This window comes from Salvelinus sp. IW2-2015, linkage group LG25, assembly GCF_002910315.2.
Source record: "Salvelinus sp. IW2-2015 linkage group LG25, ASM291031v2, whole genome shotgun sequence".
Classification (NCBI taxonomy): Eukaryota; Metazoa; Chordata; class Actinopteri; order Salmoniformes; family Salmonidae; genus Salvelinus; species Salvelinus sp. IW2-2015.
In genome coordinates, this window is record NC_036865.1 from 15,129,484 (window position 1) to 15,141,618 (window position 12,135).

General features: G+C 42.4%; 1 pseudogene; it reads left to right on the forward strand.

The window, feature by feature from the left end:
* Nucleotides 1–12,135, forward strand: part of LOC111951947 (protocadherin-15-like) — a 326,670-nt pseudogene that overhangs the window by 118,158 nt on the left and 196,377 nt on the right.

The window sequence follows — 12,135 nt, forward strand, 5'->3', positions numbered from 1 at the left end:
GCATATAACAATGCCTAGTCTAACATTCTGATGGCTAAACCTCTGGGCATATAGTGCCTAGTCTAACATTCTGGTGGCTAAACCTAGGAATATAGTGCCTCAGCTAACCTTCTGATGGCTAAACCTCCTAGGCATATAGTGCCTAGTCTTAACATTCTGGTGGCTAAACCTCATAGGCATACAGTGCATAGTCCTAACCTTCTGATGGCTAAACCCCCTATGGGTTCCAAATCATAGGTCTATGACACATAGGTCGTACACACAGTAGGCCTACTGAATAAATCCAGGCTTTCTAGGTCCGTTTCCCATCATTTATATTCCGCCTCCAACCCATCTCCCCAACATGACAGAATGAGTGGTGTCAGGTGTAGGAACTTGCCTACCTTGTTTTGTGCCGACTCCTGTTCCACTGATTCAGACTCTTTAGTTTCGACTACAAATCTTGGTGAATCCTGCCAATAACGGCAATTGTTGGGTTCTAAATTCCGGCTCAGTAATCRAGATGGATACCCAAAGAAAGCTCTAGCTAGATGTATTCACCACACTAGGTTATGCAGCAGTGAGAGCAGATACAGAGTCACAACATATATTTATAACCTCCAACTAGGCCTCCCTTCCCAAACAGACKCCCCTTCTGTGTCTAGGATGAACGATCAATCTCTGTGGCTGGGCAGATGGTGTTATCATCCCAGCATGAGTCCGGTACTCCTTCACGCCTCTCAAAGGTCTTCTTATCAGTCAAGTTAGGGAGTGCACATTATTCCAGTCCACTACAGTCCACAACCTAATTATCCMTCTCATACACAAGGAACACTTATTTCTATTTTTAAGAATAAGCCATGTATTCATACTAAGATAATGTAATGATATAATACATATTAAGAGGATATGTYTCCTCCAAAGCTATCTATCTATTATGGGCAGTTGAACCAGTAAACCTATGCACAGACTCTGAGTACAACGCTTGTCAATGGTTTACAGTTTATTACCAGAGTAAAATGGACAGTGTTCACCAGCAAAGCACCCCCACACCATCACACTTCCTCCTCCGTGCTTCAAGGTGGGAACCACACATGCGGAGATCGTCRGTTCACCTACCCTGCGTCTCACAGACACGGTGGTTGTAACCAAAAATCTCKAATTTGGACTCATCAGACCAAAGGACAGATTTCCACCAGTCTAATCTCTATTGCTCGTGTTTCTTGYCCCAAGCGAGTCTCTTCTTCTTATTGGTGTCCATTGYTAGTGGTTTCTTTGAAGCAATTTGACCATGAAGGCCTGATTCACGCAGTCTCCAACAACAGTTGATGTTGAGATGTGTCTGTTGAATTCTGTGAAGAATTTATTTGGGCTGCAATTTCTGAGACTGGTAACTCTAATGAACTTATCCTCTGCAGCAAGGTAAGTCTGGGTCTGTCATTCCTGAGGCGGTCCTCATGGAGCCAGTTTATCATAGCGCTTAGGATCGTTTTTTCTTTTGACTGCACTTTGAAGAAACTTTCAAATGTTTTAAAATTTCGCGTGATTGACTGACGCTTCTATGTCTTAAAGTAATGATGGACTGTCATTTCCTTTGCTTATTGAGGTGGTTCTTCCATATATGGACTTGGGCTTTTACCAACCATAGGGCTAATCTTCTGTATTCAACTCCTACCTTGTCATACATTTTTAAAGACCAGTAAGACATCCCAGGTGGACTACCTCATGAAGCTGGTTGCAGAAAATGCTAAGAATGGTGCAAAGCTGTCACCAAGGCAAAGGGTGGCTACTTTGAAGAATTTCAAATATGAAAAATATGTTCATTTGTTTAACACTTTTGTGGTTACTACATGCTTCCTTGTGTTATTTCATAGTTTTGATGTCTTCACTATTATTCTACAATGTAGAAAATAGTAAAAATWAAGAAAAACCCTGGAATGAGTAGGTGTGACTAAACTTTTGACTGGTACTGTWTATCTATAAATATATTAATGAATAGCTTACTAATATTAGTAAATATAAGAAAAATTATTAATAAATGTTTAAAATGCGATATACAATATTTTATCAATACTTTATGACCAGGGGTTATCATAAAATGTTACCAAATTTGTTTTGCAGAGTTTGTTCAGTCTTCCTAGATTGCAATTCAAGGCTATATTATCAGCTTTTTTCTGGTAGTTCCTTGGAAAACTGTAGTAAAACCACTGCAGTAAAACCGTTGTGTTACTACAGTGCTTTCAGAAAGTATTACAAAGTGGGATTAAAATTMATTTAACTCACTTTTTTTGTACACAAAATAATCTGTAATGACATAGTGGACATTTAAGAAAAATAAAACAATACATGTTAGAATCACCTTTGGTAACAATTACAGCTGTGAGTTGTTCTAGGTAAGTCTCTAAGAGCTTTGCACTCCTGGATTGTACAATATTTATACATCATTCTTTTTAAAATGATTCAAGCTCTGTCAAGTTGGTTGTTGATCATTGCTAGACAGCCATTTCCAGGTCTTGTAATAGGTTTTCAAGTCGATTTAAGGCAAAACTGTAACTAGGCCACTCAGGAACATTAAATGTCGTCTTGGTAAGCAACTCCAGTGTAAATATGTCCCTGTGTTTTAGGTTATTGTCGRGCTGAAAGGTGCATTTGTCTCATAATGTCTGTTGGAAAGCAGACTGAACCAGGTTTCCCTCTGGAAATGTTTCTGTGCTTAGCTCTATTCCGTTTCTTTTTATCAAAAAAACTCCCTGGTCCATGCCGATGACAAGCATACCCATAACATGATGCAGCCACCACCATGATTTAAAATATGAAGAGTGGTAATCAGTGATGTGTTGTGTTGGATTTGCCCCAAACATAAAGCTTTGTATTCAGGAATTAATGCWAATTTCTTTGCCACGTTGTTTGCTGTTTTACTTTAATGCCTTATTGCAAACAGGATGCATGTTTTGAAATATGTMTATTCTGTACAGGCTTCCTTCTTTTCACTCTATCATGTAGGTTAGTGTTGTGGAGTAACGACAATGTTGTTGATCCATCCTCAGCTTTCTCCTATCACTGCCATTAAGCTCTTTAACAGTTTTAAAGTCACCATTGGCATCATGGTGAAATCCTTGAGCGGTTTCCTTCCTCCCCGGCAACTGATTTAGGAAGGACACCTGTATCTTTGTAGTGACTGGGTGTATTGATACATCATCCAAAGTGTAATTAACAACTTCACCATGCTTAAAGGGATATTTAATGTATTTTTTGTTSTTATTTCTACCCATCTACCGATAGGTGCCCTTCYTTTGCGAGGCATTGCTCTACTAAGGGACCTTTACAGATAATTGTGTGMGGTGTACAGAGATGAGGTAGTCATTCAAAACTCATGTTAAACACTATTATTGCACACACAGTGAGTCAATGCAATTATTATCTGAGTTGAATCACATTTTTACTCCTGAACTTATATAGGCTTGCCATAACAATGGAGTTGAATACTTATTGACATTTCAGCTTTTCATTTTTTATTAATTTGTAAACATTTCTAAAAACATAATTCTACTTTGACATTATGTGGTATTGTGTGTAGGRCAGTGACCCAAAATTCTCAATTGAATCAATTTTGAATTCAGGCTGTAACACAACAACATGTGGAAAAGGGTGTGAATACTTTCTGAAGGCACTGCAAATTCGTATGCTGTATGGTGAGGGTTTTCTCTGAATGAATAATTGATGAGTGTATTTATTGTAAGTAATTACAGAGGCTAGACACACCTTATTAAGTTGATATGTATTTATTTTCTCCCTTAGGGGTATTAGCTATCTGCTCTGGAGTCCTCACGAGAATGGCTGCTGGAGGAGTATTATAGCTAATCATCATTGTGCAGAGCTAGAGGGATTTGATTTAGCGCACCTCCATACATTGTAAAAGTGGTGGAGTGTGTTTGTGTGTGCGTGTGTGTGTGTGTGTGGGGGGGGGGGCGGGGGGATAAGGATTACAGTGGACCCTGGGATATAAATACTTTCCCCAAGGGAGGGATTCTGCCAGAGCTGTTGGTTAGCCATGTGCCTTCCTGTGCTAGGGAAGTACAACGCAAACCGCTAAGCACACATCCACTTACTGTATTAGCCATATGTGGGTACACTAGGGAAATGCAGAGCAAGCTAATTAGTGCTAAGGGTGTCTATTGGCAATGAGTGTGCGTGAATAAGAGAAGTACAGCACAACAAACAGATTAGCTGTGATGTATGGTACTATTATGCATGTTGGTGAGAATTCTGAGGAGGAAGAAACCTAAAGCTGTTTAATTAGATTGTTAGCCTATTGTGTTAACAGTAGTGTACTGTGTGAATGGGGACTGAATCTAACAAAGCCATAATACTGATATATTGTTTATGATATTTAATATTGAACATTTAATTGCATTTTGTCACGTTTCCCTTGTTCGCAAAAGGCTTAACAGTGTAATGGGGATACAAACTACTAACACAGTTAATTGGTTACTGACTCCCCRCTTTTCCTTCCTCCCTCCTTTTCAGAGTGAACTGAACCCGCTGGGGGTGARCCCACCTATCCGAGCTGTGGARATGGACAGGAACATTCAGCCCCCGTCTAAAAGGCCAGGGATCCATTACTACATACTGGTTGGTAGGTTCCTCACAGAGCTACCAGTCACACACATGCATGTTTGCATGATCAGTTCCACTAGTCCACTTTGATCCTTTATCGTTTAATCGCTAATGTCTTATCAATGGTCACCATTCATGCCCAAAAGCAAAAAACAGATTATTTGTGCGTGTTGTTTTACTTCAGGTCAGCCCTCAAAGTACCCAGACTACTTCTCCCTGAACAAGACGACCGCAGAGCTCCTCCTCTTGAAACCAGTCAGCAGAGACCTGTACACCAAATTTACCCTCATCATCAAAGTAAGCAAACCCACCTTTAACCTGAAATCAAGGTGCAGCATGTATCACACTATCAACCAGAGAATTTGSGTAAGCTTAGTCAGCCTTTAAGCCTGACAAAAGGCAACTTAACCAATGCTTACAGTAGTGTCAGTAATCTAGGAACATGTGATAGGAATCCCTACTTCTTAMGAATCCTGATCAGAACTAGGGATTACCTGTGGTGATGAACAGAGCAGACTATCATCCACCCACCAGAACCTCTTTCTATTTAAAACGGTAGCCCCTGAGCACTGATCAGGTTGCCATGTACACAGAGAGGAGAGCAGAGGAGGGAGTGATCTCCACGCAGAGCAGAGGAGAGAGTGATGATGTGTGAAGAGCATGTTTTGTGTCGCCAGGAGAGTTGTCTATGGAGCAGGGCGAGGGAGATGGAGGGAGGGCGATATCAGGCTTATCTAGCTGAGTCACATGGAGATGGAACTGGTGCTGGGGGTATCAGCAGGGAAGAAGAGAGAGAATTAGAGATTGGTATCTGGAGACTGCTCTGGGTTAGCTAGTAGATACTGCTTTACAAATATGCCTGCTGCCATTGAAATACATTGAGATCTTTATACATCGAGATACCTGGAGGAGAGAAAATAGTATAACATAGTTGTATTTTATTGRTACTTGTTGTATAATGTTCAGCACCAAGGACATGTTGCACCAATGTTATCATTGATTCTGATGTCTCATTGGAAAAAGCCATTTTCTCTCAGAGGGTGGCTAGGACAAAAATGAAAAATAAAGATGGGTGAGATGAATGGATGGGGGAAGAGGGGGAGACAATAATAGTCAGATCAATACAGAGGAAGGGGAAAGAAAAAAATAACAAGAGAAATAGAGAGAGAGGGGGGATTGAGGGAGGGGGGCAATGAAGATTGAGTGATAAACAGTGACTGTAGGTGGCAGAGAGTTTCCTGCAGCCTGGTGTGTTCTAGCAACGGAACACAGGTAATTTACCACTGCCTCCCAGAAACAGGGACATTACTAAAGAGACAAACCACAAGGGAACATACTTCATCATCCTTTTCCCTCCTACCCTCTCTCTATCTGCCTAACGCTTTCACTCGCTGCCTCTCTCTCTCTCTCTCTCCCCATCTCCTCTTTCTAAAAGCATTTTCCCTCCGGTGTTCCTGAGAGTAGATTAGATCCTAGGGAGAAACCACAGGGTAGAAGTGGGTGGTGGGTCGATGGTTGTCCAATCTCATCAGTCTGAGATGGGCAGGAGGTGGGGGTGGTCACAGGAGATGGACACAGTGAAGATGTACAGATAAATTGGTGGTGGTAGACATGGAAGGAGTGCTCTTCAAGCTGGGCGGCAGGAGGATATGAGAAAGATGGACAGATGAGGCAGCACTCCAAAAGMGAAAGTTGGAAAGCAAGCAATGAGCAGGGGAATCTTTTATTTTATWCTCCAATATACTTGCAATAGATTCTATGCACAGGTACTCCGACCTTAAAAAGAAGACAGAGAGAATGMCCTAAAGAACACATTTTCTTGTGAGTAGCTAGGTTTACATCTAATTGGCGACTTTTCATGCAAATATTCCTTAAATCAGCATAAAGAAGATATGTGAATTTCCCACCGGTGGTGTGTTTCCACTGAACGAACTTGTGAATACAAATCAAGTGTGTAGGCCTCCCGGTGGCGCAGTGTTTAGAGCACTGCATCGCAGTGCTAGCTGCGCCACCAGAGTCTCTGGGTTCGCGTCCAGGTCTGTCGCAGCCGGCCGCGACCGGAGGTCCGTGGGGCAACGCACAATTGGCATAGCGTTCGTCCGGTTAGGGAGGGTTTTGGCCGGTAGGCTAACCGAGGGGGCGGTGCACAGTGTTCCTCCGACACATTGGTGTGGCTGCTTCCGGGTTGAGGGCGCTGTGTTAAGAAGCAGTGCGGCTTGGTTGGGTTGTGCTTCGGAGGACGCATGGCTTTCGACCTTCGTCTCTCCCGACCCTACGCGTTGTACGATGAGACAAGATAGTAAATTACTACCGATTGGATACGCACGAAATTGTGAGAAAAGGGGATAAAAAAAAAATATATATAATAAAAAAATAAAAAAATCTGGGTGTGATGACGTAGTACACACAAAATGTACTTTTCTGCTTAGTTTGCATATACGCGATATAAAAATCTAAAGTTCAATGTGTTTCCATCACATTTTCAACTCTACCGATAGTTTTGTCACAAAAACTGTTGCGTTAATAAATAGCAAATGTGCCTACTTTGGTCTTGGCATGTACGCCAACAGCTCGGATATACTGTACAGTGCGGGTAGGCTGTGCGGGTTGGCTAGTCTACATGATGAGATTGTTACTGATAAGAATATTTTCATTTGTCAAACGACAGTCAAGCATCAAGTCACCAGAATTAGACCCTCAAGATTTATTGGAAAGGAGCATCAAGAAAGAAGCACTTTCACCACCCTGTGAAGTTCATTGTAACTTATTTCATCTCTAGCCTAATGAACTGCATGGTCTCCCGAGTCATAGTGGGAGGACCACACACCATGTCATCACGTTCACTTCAATATGATGGTTGTTATATCAATATTTGCACATAAAGGCGTTTCCACCGCCATTTCTCGCATAATACATTTTACCGACACAAAAAGATACCACCATGTCGAACYAATGATGTCGGCATTTATAAAGTTATACTGAAACTTCCTGTTTCCATCACAGCAGTTGTGATTTTTTTTWATACGGTATGACTTTACTCGCACAAAAACTGTGGATGGAAACTTAGTTACTGTGATATCTTATTTGAATCTTCAGACTACAGAAACTCTACAGTACATACTAGTGTGGTGGGTCAGTAGGTTCCCTCTGCTAGCATGATGGCATCATAGTATTCAGGTCACCTCTCTGCCTTCCCTCCTCCCTTCRTCTACGCCTCTCATCCTCTCCTCCTCGCCAGGTTCACTTGCAATGAAACAACATTTGTGTAGGAACTGCCTTAGATCAAGTAATTGTGTAATATATTTTTGAGAAATTATGGTGGTCTAACTGTATGACTGCACTCAATCGGTGGCTCATCATCCATGCTAGGATATAGTTTCACATGCGTGTTAGGTTACAGTGTAACTATCACTAAAGCTAATGTGATACTTGCTGTTGAAGGTTGAATGGTTGATTGGCTGAAGCGACATGCAAATTGATGCATGTTACTGTAGTAATTTCCCCCACCAACTGTGCTGCAATAAATGCTAAAACAATGGAAGCCCCTGTGTTTGTGTCACATAGATTGGTTACAGTATCGTATTATACACTGTCCATTACACAAGACACCGACATGGTTTGAAAAATGTTGAGTACAAATGTGTGTACCCAGTACAATGATGATCTCTTAGCTGCTGGGTTAAATTAAGAAGGTTATTTATGTCRCCCCAAAAAGACAATGTTTTGAACATGTCCTGGTCTTTGTCAGAACTTTCTAATAGGGTGTTGAATAGTGAATTGAATGTGCACACAGTTTTATGATTGCCTCAAGCAAACACGAATGCTGACATTTAGATTACGTGTCTGATTGCTGTGAATGCTTGTCAATAGCTAGGTTTAACATCAAGGATCCACATTACAAAATAACATGATTTGGATGCACTTATCCATTGAACTGGTTTCCGTGGTGAGCAGCATGAGAAGGTACATTTTTAAGAGAGCTACTAGGGGTGCAGGTCTTTGCTTCAGCCCAGCTCAAACACACTCAGTAGCGGTGCGTGGGTAAAATCACTGAGGAAGCCAAGCCATGAAAGAATCCATATTACAACCTATGTTGTGATAAGTGCTATGTTTGCTCTATAACCCGTTCGTTCATAGGCCACCATGATATACAATAAGGCCGTGACAACAAAAAGATAAGTCAAACAGTGGTGGAATAAATTCAACAACACATCACATYACCAGAGAGCCGCATCTGTCCGGTGAAGTCTGCACATATTGCACGTAACAAACAGTTAATATTTCCAACAGTTTACTACACAGCTACTGATTTAGAAARACAGCGAGTTGCCCCAAGTCAGCACAAAGAAAACAGGAGCACTTTCTCAGCTATTCCAGCAGCATTTCAACTTAAACAATTCAATATCATCAYATCAAGATACCACAAACAATTTAGTCCAATCAACGTTGCTAAATATCATGTGGCTGTCCATGGTGCTGATTAGATTTCTGTGCGTGTGTGAGTCAAATYAAATAAAATYAKATTTTATTTGTCACATGCGCCAAAGTCACTGCAGCCCSGTCGATGAGAATGGGGGRGTGCTCAGCCCTCCTTTTCCTGGAGACCACGATCATCTCCTTTGTCTTGATTACATTGAMGGAGAGGTTGATGTCCTGGCACCACACTTCCAGGTCTCTGARCTCCTCTCTATAGGCTGTRTCATTGTTGTCATTGATCAGGCCTACCAACGTTGTGTCGTTGGAAAACTTAATGATGGTGTGGGAGTCGTGCTTGGACAGATTCAGATTCAGAAAACGTTTAATGTCTTCAGAGAGGCAATTCATCTTGCAGCAGTCATAAAACATATCACATCTAAAAATGAAAAATAAATAGCAAAGGACTTTTACAAACAAATAGGCAGGTAAGTGCAGTTTCATAGTGCAAGTGCTAAGTGCAATTAGTCCAACATTTTGTTAAGTTGCAGATTTGCATTCGGAATAAAAGATTACTTGTCCCTATTTTTTTAACCTTAGGTAGTCTGTACCTGCGGCCAGAGGGAAGGAGCTGGAATTCAGAGTGGAGTGGATGGGAATAGTCAACCGCTATTTTATTTGCCTTATYGAGGGCTCTGGGTGAACATGGAGTACAGGAGGGGACTAAGCACGCACCCCTGGGGGTCCCTGTGTTGAGGATCAGCGTAGCAGATGTGTTGTTGCCCTTATCACCTGGGGGCGGCCCGTCGGGAAGTTCAGGATCCAGTTGCAGAGGGAGGTGTTTAGTCCCAGGGTCCTTAGCTTACTGATGAGCTTTGTGGGCACTATGGTGTTGAACGCTGAGCTGTAGTCAATGAACAGCATTCTCYCGTAGGTGTTCCTTTTGTCCAGGTGGAAAATGGCAGTGTTGAGTGCAATAGAGTGCGTCATCTGTGGATCTGTTGGGGCGGTATGCAAGTTGGAGTGGGTCTAGGATTTCTGGGTTGATGGTGTTGATGTGAGCTCTGACCAGCCTTTCAAATCACTTCATGGCTACAGACGTGAGTGTTACCGGTCGGTAGTCATTTTGGCAAGTTACCTTAGTGTTCTTGAACACAGGGACTATGGTGATCTGCTTGAAACATGTAGATATTACAGACRCGGCAAGGGACAGGTTGAAAATGTTAGTGAAGACAGTTGCCGGGTGGTCAGTGCATGCTCGGAGTACACATCCTGGTAATCCGTCTGGCCCTGTGGCCTTGTGAATGATTACCTGTTTAAAGGTCTTGCTCACATCGGCTATGGCAAGCGCCATCACACAGTTGTCCGAAACAGCTGGTGCTCTCATGCATGTTTCATTGTTYCTTGCCTCAAAGCGCACATGGAAGTCATTTAGCTCATCTTGTAGGCTTGTGTCACTGGGCAGCMCYCGGCTGGGCATTCTTTTGCAGTCTGTAATAGTTTGCAAGCCCTGTCACATCCGACGAGCGTCAGAGCCGGTGTTGTAGGATTCAATCTTAGTCCTCTATTTACGCTTTGCCTGTTTGAGGGTTCGTCTGAGGGCATAGAGGGATTTCTTATYTGCGTCCAGGTTAGATTCCCATCTCCTTGAAAGCGGCAGCTCTACCTTTTAGCTCAGTGCGAATGTTGCCTGTAATCAATGGCTTCTGGTTGGGGTATGTACGTGGGGTCACTGTGAGGACCACGTCATCGATGCACTTATTGATGAAGCCGGTGACTGATGTGGTATACTCATCAATGCCATCGGATGAGTCCCGGAACATTTTCCAGTCTGTGCTAGCAAAACAGTCCTGTAGCTTAGCATCTGCGTCATCTGACCACTTTCGTATTAAGCGAGTCACTGGTACTTCCTGCATTTGTTTTTGCTTATAAGTAGGAATCAGAAGTATGGAATTATGGTCAGATTTGATAAATGGAGGATGAGGGAGAGCTATGTACGCGTCTCTGTGTGTGGAGTAAATGTGGTCTAGTGATTTTTTTCCTCTTATTGCACATGTGACATGCTGGTAGAAATTTGGTAAAACGGATTTAAGTTTCCCTGCATTAAAGTCCCCAGCCACTAGGAGTGCCGCCTCTGGATGAGCATTTTCTTGTTTGCTTATGGCTTTATACAGCTCGTTGAGTGCGGTCTTAGTGCCAGCATCGGTTTGTGGTGGTAAATAGACAGCTACAAAAAATATAGATGAAAACTCTCTTGGTAAATAGTATGGTCTACAGCTTATCATGAGATAKTCTACCTCAGGCAAGCAAAACCTTGAGTCTTCCTTAATATTTGATTTTGRGCATCAGCTGCTATTGACCCCTTGTCTTACCGGAGGCAGCTGTTCTGTCTTGCTGATGCACGGAAAAACCAGGGAACTGTATATTATCCATGTCCTCTTTCAACCACGGCTCTGTGAAACATGTTACAGTTCTTAATGTCCCGTTGGTAGGATAGTTTTGAATGGAGCTCATCCAGTTTATTCTCCAATGATTGCACGTGGCCAATAGGACGGATGGTGGAGGCAGGTTACCCACTCCCCGACGAAWTCTCACAAGGCATTCCGACCTGCGTCCCCTGTATTGGTGTCTTCATGTGAATGACGGGGATTTGGGCCTGGTCAGGTAAATCCTTTGCGTCCTATTCATTAAATAAAAAATCTGTGTTTAGTTCGAGGTGAGTAATCGCTGTTCTGATATCCAGAAGCTCTTTCGGTTTTAAGAGACGGTGGCAGAAACATGATGTACAAAATAAGTTTCAAAGAATGCGAAAAAACACACAAAATAGCACAGTTGGTTAGGATCCCGTAAAACGGCAGCCATCTTCTCCGGCGCCATTCTTGTGAGCCTACTTCATGTGTGCAAGTAGAAAAAAACGTGTTAACTCACCCAGACTAGATGAACATCAATGTCATCCTCCTATAGTACTGTAACGGTAGTCGTCATATTCCTCCTCCTCGGACGAGGAGAGGCGAGAAGGATCGGACCAATACGCGGAGTGGTTAGTGTTCATGATGAATGATTTATTATAACGGAAAAACTGAACACTGAAAATACAAAACAAATAAACGAAGTGCAGAAAACAGA